Source organism: Cervus elaphus, chromosome X, assembly GCF_910594005.1.
Source record: "Cervus elaphus chromosome X, mCerEla1.1, whole genome shotgun sequence".
Classification (NCBI taxonomy): domain Eukaryota; kingdom Metazoa; phylum Chordata; class Mammalia; order Artiodactyla; family Cervidae; genus Cervus; species Cervus elaphus.
The window spans coordinates 39,205,290-39,213,281 of NC_057848.1; positions in this window are offsets into that span (position 1 = coordinate 39,205,290).

The following is a 7,992-nucleotide window of genomic DNA, read 5'->3' on the forward strand; positions in this document are numbered from 1 at the left end:
TGGGATTCCAGTTGAGATATTTCAAATACTGAAAGATGTTGTTAAAGTGCTGCACTCAATGTGCCAGCAAATTTGGAAAACTCAGCAGTGGCCACAGGACTGGAAAAGGTCAGTTTTCACTGCAATCCCAAAGAAAGGCAATACCAAAGAATGTTTAAGTTACCGCACAATGGCCTTCATATCCCACATTAGCAAAGGAATAATAATTATCCAAGTTAGGCTTCATCAGTATGTGAACTGAGAACTTCCAGATGTCCAAGCTGGATTTGGCAAAGGCGGAGGAACCAGAGATCAAATTGACAACATCCATTGGATCATAGAAAAAGCAAGACAGTTCCAGAAAAACATCTACTTCTGCTTTAATGACTACATCAAAGCCTTCAACTGTGTTGATAACCACAAACTGTGGAACGTTATTAAAGAGATAGGAGTACCAGACCACCTTACCTGCCTCATAAGAAATCTGTATGATTGTCAAGAAGCAGCAGTTAGAACCGGACATAGAACTACAGACTGGTTCCAAATTGGGAAAAGAGTACGACAAGGCTGTATATGGTCACCATGCTCATTTAACTTACATGCAGAGTACATAGTCCGAAAAGCCGGGCTGGATGAAGCACAAGGTGGAATCGAGATTCCTGGGAGAAATATCAGTAACCTCAGATATGCAGGTGACACCACTCTTATTCAGCAAGGGAAGAGGAACTAAAGACCCTTTTGATGAACGTGAATGAGGAGAATGAAAATGCTGGCTTAAATCTCATTTAAAAAACAAAGATCATGAATGGGGAACACATGTAAATCCATGGCTGATTCATGTCAATGTATGGCAAAAACCACTACAATATTGTAAAGTAATTAGCGTCCAACTAATAAAAATAAATGAAAAATAAATAAATAAATAAATAAAAAACAAAGATCATGGCATCTGGCCCCATCACTTCATGGCAAATAGATGGGGAAACAGTGGCAGACTTTATTTTCTTGGGCTCCAAAATTACTGCAGATGGTGAGTGCAGCCAGAAAATTAAAAGATGCTTGCTACTTGAAAGAAAAGTTATGAAAAACCTAGACAGTGTATGAAAAAGCAGACATTGCCAACAAAGGCCATTTAGTCAAAGCTAGGATTCCTCCAATAATCATGTATGGATGTGACGGCTGGACTAAAAAGAAAACTAAATGCCAAAGAATTGATGCTTTTGAACTGTGGTGTTAGAGAAGACTTTTTTTTTTTTTTTGAGAAGACTCTTGAGAGTCCCTTGGGCTGCAAGAAGATCAAACTTGTCCATCCTAAAGGAAATCAATCCTGAATGTTCATTGGAAGGAGTGATACTAAAGCTGAAGCTCCCTTACTTTGGCCACCTGATGCGAAGAAGTAACTAAATGGAAAAGACCCAGATGCTGGGAAAGATTGAAGGCAGGGGGACAAGGGAATGACAGAGGATGAGTAGGCTGGACAGCATCACTGATTCGATGTATGTGAGTTTGAGCAAGCTCTGGGAGTTGGTGATGGACAGGGAAGCCTGGCCTGCTGCAGTCCATGGGGTCTCAAACAGTCAGACAAGACTGAGAGACTGAAGTGAACTGAATACAGCACAGATATGGAAGCACAGAGAGGTGAGGTAACTTGCCTAAGATCACAGAGCTCAGAAGGGGAAGCAAGGAGATGTCAGTCAACTTGCCTAAGGTCATAGAGCACAGAAGTGGAAGCACAGAGAGGTTATCAAACTTCTCTAAGATCACACAGCTCATATGTGGAAGCACAGAAAGATCAGGCAACTTACCTAAGATGAGAAAGCTCAGAAGGGGAAACACAGAGAGCTTAGGCAACTTGCATAGGGTCACATAACTCAGATATGGAAGCAGAGAGACGTCAGGAAACTTACCTAAGATCACATAGCTCATAAGTGGAAGCACAGAGAAGTCAGGCAACTTGCCTAAGATTACACAGCTCATAAGCGGAAGCACAGAAATGTCAAGCAGCTTGCCTAAGATCATACAGATCAAAAGTAGAAGTAAGGAGATGTCACACAAATTGCCTAATATCATTTGCTTTGATTTTCTTATATACTTACTAGACATACAGATGTTAACCAAATCTGTACTAGTACCAGTTGCAGTTACAGTTGTACATTTACCCTGAAGTTTTACTTACAAGCATATATGTATTTTATATATTTCAGAATCTTCACTTTGTTATGTGTTTTCTTCTCATGGTTTTGAGAAACTATTTGCTCATTATTCAAGTTTCTTAATTGTCAGATAGTCAGCACATTGTTCAGTACTACACTTCTTGGGGATTGGGATGAGGATTGACCTTTTGCAGTCCAGTGGACACTGCTGGGTCTTCCAGCTTTGCTGACTCATTGAATGCAGTACCATGAAGGCATAATTCTTTGGGGCTTTGCATAGTTCCACTGGAATTCCATCACATCCTCTAGCTTTATTAACAATAGTGCTTCCTAAGGTCCTCTTGACTTCACACTACAGAATGTCTGGCTCTGGGTGACTGACCAAACCATCATAATAATCAGGTTCATTACGATCTTTTTTGTATAGTTCTTCCTCGTATGCTTTCCAACTCTTCTTGATTCCTTCAACATCTACTAGGTCTCTACCATTGCTGTCCTTTATTGTGCACATCTATGGCCGAAATGCTCCCTTGATATTTCCAGTTTTCAAGAAGAGATCTCTAAGATTTCTCCTTCTGTTGTTTTCTTCTAGTTTTATGCACTGTTCATTGATGAAGGCCTTCTTGTCTCTGGGTTCTCTTCTTCAGAATGCTGCCTTTAGTTGGATGCACCTTTCCCTTTCTCCCTTGGTTTTTGCTTCTCTTTTTTCTTCAGCCGTTATAAAGCCTCCTTAAATAATCACTTTGCCTTCTTGCTTTTCATTTTCTTTGGGATGGCTTTGTTCACTGCCCCCTGTACAGTATTATAGAGCTCCGTCCATAGTTCTTCAGGCACACTGTTTACTAGATCTAATCCCTTGAATCTATTTGTCACCTCCATTGCATATTCATAGGGGATTGAATTTCAGTCACACCTGGCTATCCTAGTGGTTTTCCCCACTTTCTTTAGTTTAAGCCTAAATTTTGTTATGAAAAACTGATAAGCAGAGACACAGTCAGCGCTAGGTCTTGATTTTTTCTGACTGCACACAGCTTTTCCATTTTTGGCTACCAAGAATGTAATCAATTTGATTTTTTTATTGACCATTTGATGTCCATGTGTAAACTTGTCTCTTGTGTTGTTCAGAAAGGGTATTTGCTATAATGAGTGCACTGTCTTGGCAGAATTCAGTTAGCCTTTGCCCTGATTCATTTTGTTCTCCAGGGCAAACTTGTCTATTATTCTGGATATCTCTTGACTTCCTGTTTTGGCATACCCATCCCCACTGATGAATAGAACATCTGTTTTTGGTGTTAGAGGTCTTCTAGGTCTTCATATGACTGATCAGCTTCACCTTCTTTGTCATCTGTGGTAGGAGCATAGACTTGAATTACTGTGATGTTGAATGGCGTGCCTTGGAAAAGAACGGAAGTCATTCTGCCATTTTGGAAGTTGCACCCAAGTAGTACATATTAGGAATCTTTTGTTGATTATGAGGGCTACTCCATTTCCTCTATGGGATTCTTGTAAACTATAGTCGATAGTCATCTGAATTAAATTCACTCCTTCCCTCCAGTTTAGTTAATTGTTTTCCAGGATATTGATGATTATTCTCACTGTCATGTGAGTATAAATCTGAAGTCGAGCTAATATGTTAATATGGATATGGAAAGTCCTAGTGCAGTCACTAAGAAAATAAAATGTAAACTATATCATTAAAGTAAACCAAGCTTCACTGAAAACATTAATTTACTAATGAAGGCAAAAAACATAAAAAGGACAAAAAATATGAATTTTAGATAAAACAAAAAATAAAATGGCAGTCCTATATTTGATCATGTTAATAATGATACAAAATATAGATAAACTGAACAATCTAATCAAAAAGCAAACATTTTGAGACTAGATAAAAAACATAGATCCAACTATATGCTATCTATAGGAGACATAATTTAGAGTCAAAGGTATAGATTTTAAGTGAAATAACTGAAATATATGTATCATGTAAACATCAACCAAAGAACGAATTGGATATACTGTACTCATGTCAACCAAAAATGATTTTTATTAAAAACTGTTACTAGGGGTAAAGAAGAACATTTTATAATGATAATCAGGGGACTCTATTAGGAAGACACAACACACCTAACAAGACAATCGAAAAATGCATGGAGGAAAAAAAACGATAGAATTGAAGAAGTAGACAATTCAACAATAATTTTCTAGACTTTACTAATAACAATTTCAAAGAGGGATAGAAAGACTAGGTAGAGGATCAGCAACGAATAGAAAATTGATTAATAATGTAAATCAGCTAGACCTAACAGATGTTTATAGAGCAATTTATCCAGTACAGGATAAGCATTCTTAAGAGTGCAGGGAACATTCTTCAGGATAACCTATATGCCAGGGTGTAAGACAAACCTAAATAAATATTGAAGAGTTTAAACCACATCGAGTATGTCCCTTGAATATAATGAAATTAGAAAACAAAACACTTTGAGAAACAGACAAATATGTGGAAGTCAAGCAACATACCCCTAAATAATCAAAGCGTCAAGAAAGAATCAGAAGAGAAAGCAGAAAATACAGTTGATCCTTGAACAATGTGGGGCTTAGGGCACCAACCTTTTCTGCAGTTGAAAATCCATGTATAACTTATAGGCGGCCCACTACGTGGTTCTTCCACACCCGGGATTTCACCTCTACAGGTTCAACCAGCTGCAGATGATGTAGTGTTGTAGTATTTACTACTGAAAAAAAAAATTTTTGTATAAGTGAACCTGCACAGTTCATACTGTTGTTCAAGGGTTAAATTTACTTTGAGAATAATGAAAGCAAAAATACACTACACCTATGTGAGGGGAAAAAGCAACAGAGTTCCAGGAAAACATCTATTCCTGCTTTATTGACTATACCAAAGCCTTTGACTGTGTGGTTCACAATAAGCTGTGGAAAATTCTGAAAGAGATCAGCATACCAGACCACCTGACCTGCCTCTTGAGAAACTTATATGCAGGTCAGGAAGCAACAGTTAGAACTGGACATGGAACAACAGACTGGTTCCAAATAGGAAAAGGAGTATGTCAAGGCTGTATATTGTCACCCTGCTTATTTAACTTATATGCATCATGAGAAATGCTGGGCTGGAAGGAGCACAAGCTGGAATCAAGATTGCTGGGAGAAATATCAATAACCTCAGATATGCAGACGACACCACCCTTATGGCAGAAAGTGAAGAGGAACTAAAAAGCCTCTTGATGAAAGTGAAAGAGGAGAGTGAAAAAGTTGGCTTAAAGCTCAACATTCAGAAAACTAAGATCATGGCATCTGGTCCCATCACTTCATGGGAAATAGATGGAGAAACAGTGGAAACAGTGTCAGACTTAATTTTGGGGGGCTCCAAAGTCACTGCAGATGGTGATTGCAGCCATGAAATTAAAAGATGCTTACTCCTTGGAAGGAAAGTTATGACCAACCTAGATAGCATATTAAAAAGCAGAGACATTACTTTGCCAACAAAGGTCCATCTGGTCAAGGCTATGGTTTTTCCAGTGGTCAGGTATGGATGTGAGAGTTGGACTATGAAGAAAGCTGAGCACCGAAGAATTGATACTTTTGAACTGTGGTGTTGGAGAAGACTCTTGAGAGTCCCTTGGACTGCAAGGAGATCCAACCAGTCCATCCTAAAGGAGATCAGTCCTGGGTGTTCATTGGAAGGGCTGATGCTGAAGCTGAAACTCCAGGACTTTGGCCACCTCATGCGAAGAGAAGACTCATTGGAAAAGACCCTGATACTGGGAGGGATTGGGGACAGGAGGAGAAGGGGACGACAGAGGATGAGATGGCTGGATGGCATCACCGACTTGATGGACATGAGTTTGCGTAAACTCCGGGAGTTGGTGATGGACAGGGAGGCCTGGCGTGCTGCGATTCATGGGGCCGCAAAGAGTCGGACACGACTGAGCGACTGAACTGAACTGATGTGAGGGGATGTAGCAAACTAAACTCCATAGGCAGCATAGTAAACAATAAATAGTACAGCAAAATAAAGGAAATAGAGAATAGAAAAAAACACATATATACTAAAAAAATGAAAATTTGGTTTTTTGGAAAGTCAATAAATTGACACAACTTTAGTGATATTGATCAAGGGAGAAAGAAGACCCAAATTACTAAAATTAGAAGTAAAAAAGGACAAATTGCTACCAACTTTAGAGAAATAAATATAATTGTAAAGGAATAACATGGCACTAATTAGAAAATTTAGATGAAATGGACAAATATCTAGAAATACACAAATGACTGAAATTGACTCAAGAAGAAAATGAAAGTCTGAATAGGAAAGAGATAGAACTAGTAATTTTTAAACTTCTTGCTCAACCTACCTCATAAAAGTCCCCCTACCATACCAAGACCCAGATAGCCACACTGCTAAATTCTACCAAATATTTAAATGAACATTCATGCCAGTTCTCCACATATGCATTCTAAATGTACCCATAGAAGTGGAAAGGAACATTTCCCAGTTCATTCAATGAGGCAGTATTACTCAGATGAAAAAACTAGAGGTCAGTTATTTTGAAGAATTCTCCTCAATTTTGCTCTATCCAATATTTGCTAATGATGAATATCATCTTTGACAGGAAAATGACGGAAATGATGCTATGTTCATATCATCTTATTCTATCAGGTGGTTCATGATTTCATTGTGTCCCAATATTAATGATGTTCACTTGGATCACTTGATTAAAGATGTTACTGTCAAGCTTCTCCACTGTCAAGTTACTCTTCCCATTGTATAATTAAAACATTACTTTGTATTTTAAAGTACATAAATATTTTAATTCTCACCAAACTTAATTTATTAATTTAGCTACCTATTAATTAATAGTCTCTTATTTTACTAAAGTATTCATGATCTGTCATTATTATTATTTATTTTGATGTTCATATTGTTCCAGCCTTGGACAGTGGGAACCTTAAGCCGGGATGTCCTTTTGATAGTTCCCCATCATTTTTTTGCACAATTTGATGCTTTTGGTACAAGATATTCCAGGCTTATATTGTACCTTCCCTGACCTAGCCATGGAATTAACAATTTCTCCAGGAAGTCCCAATTATTTTTACTGGAAAATACTATTTAGAATCCAATATTGAGCCTTATATGTACTCATTACTTACCATTTCCTTGCACTGAACAGAGTCTGGGAAATGTACATGTGCGTGTGCATGCCTGTGTATGTGTGTATCCTCCCTATATAACTCAGGTTCTGATATCACAAAGTGCTGGATTGTCCACAACCCATGTGAATGCCTTTCTCAACATATTCAGACTCTGACACAAACTCCAGACAACCCTTTTGTATACATACTCCACTTATCCTGCTTGGGATTTGATACTCTGCACTGGGACACCCCAGTGTGCAGATACTGTCCTTGTTTCACTCAGCCTCTAACTGCCCACACAGAGCTGGCCTATCTCCATCCATGGATGCCCTCCTCACCTTGCTTGGCCTCTGACTTTCTGCACAAATCTGCCTCCTCCTTGTGGATTTCCTCTTCTCTGGACTTAGGCTTTTACTCTGCATGCCTGGCCAGCCTCCTATTTAAATCCTCTGGACTAAACTGACTCTTGTGGCAGGCTGCTCTGCTCTGTGAAGGCCTCTTAATCCCACTTTAGCACTGACTGCCCATGACACATCCTAGCATGGATATCCTGTTTTCCCTGCTCAAATTCTAACATCTCATACTACACACCTCCTTTCCCTGCTCTTGTGGATCTTATCATTTCACCCTATTTGAGTTCTGACTCCACATATTAGGCTACTCTGACTGCATGGACAGCTTCTTCACCCCTAGTTTACCTCTAGCATCTCAT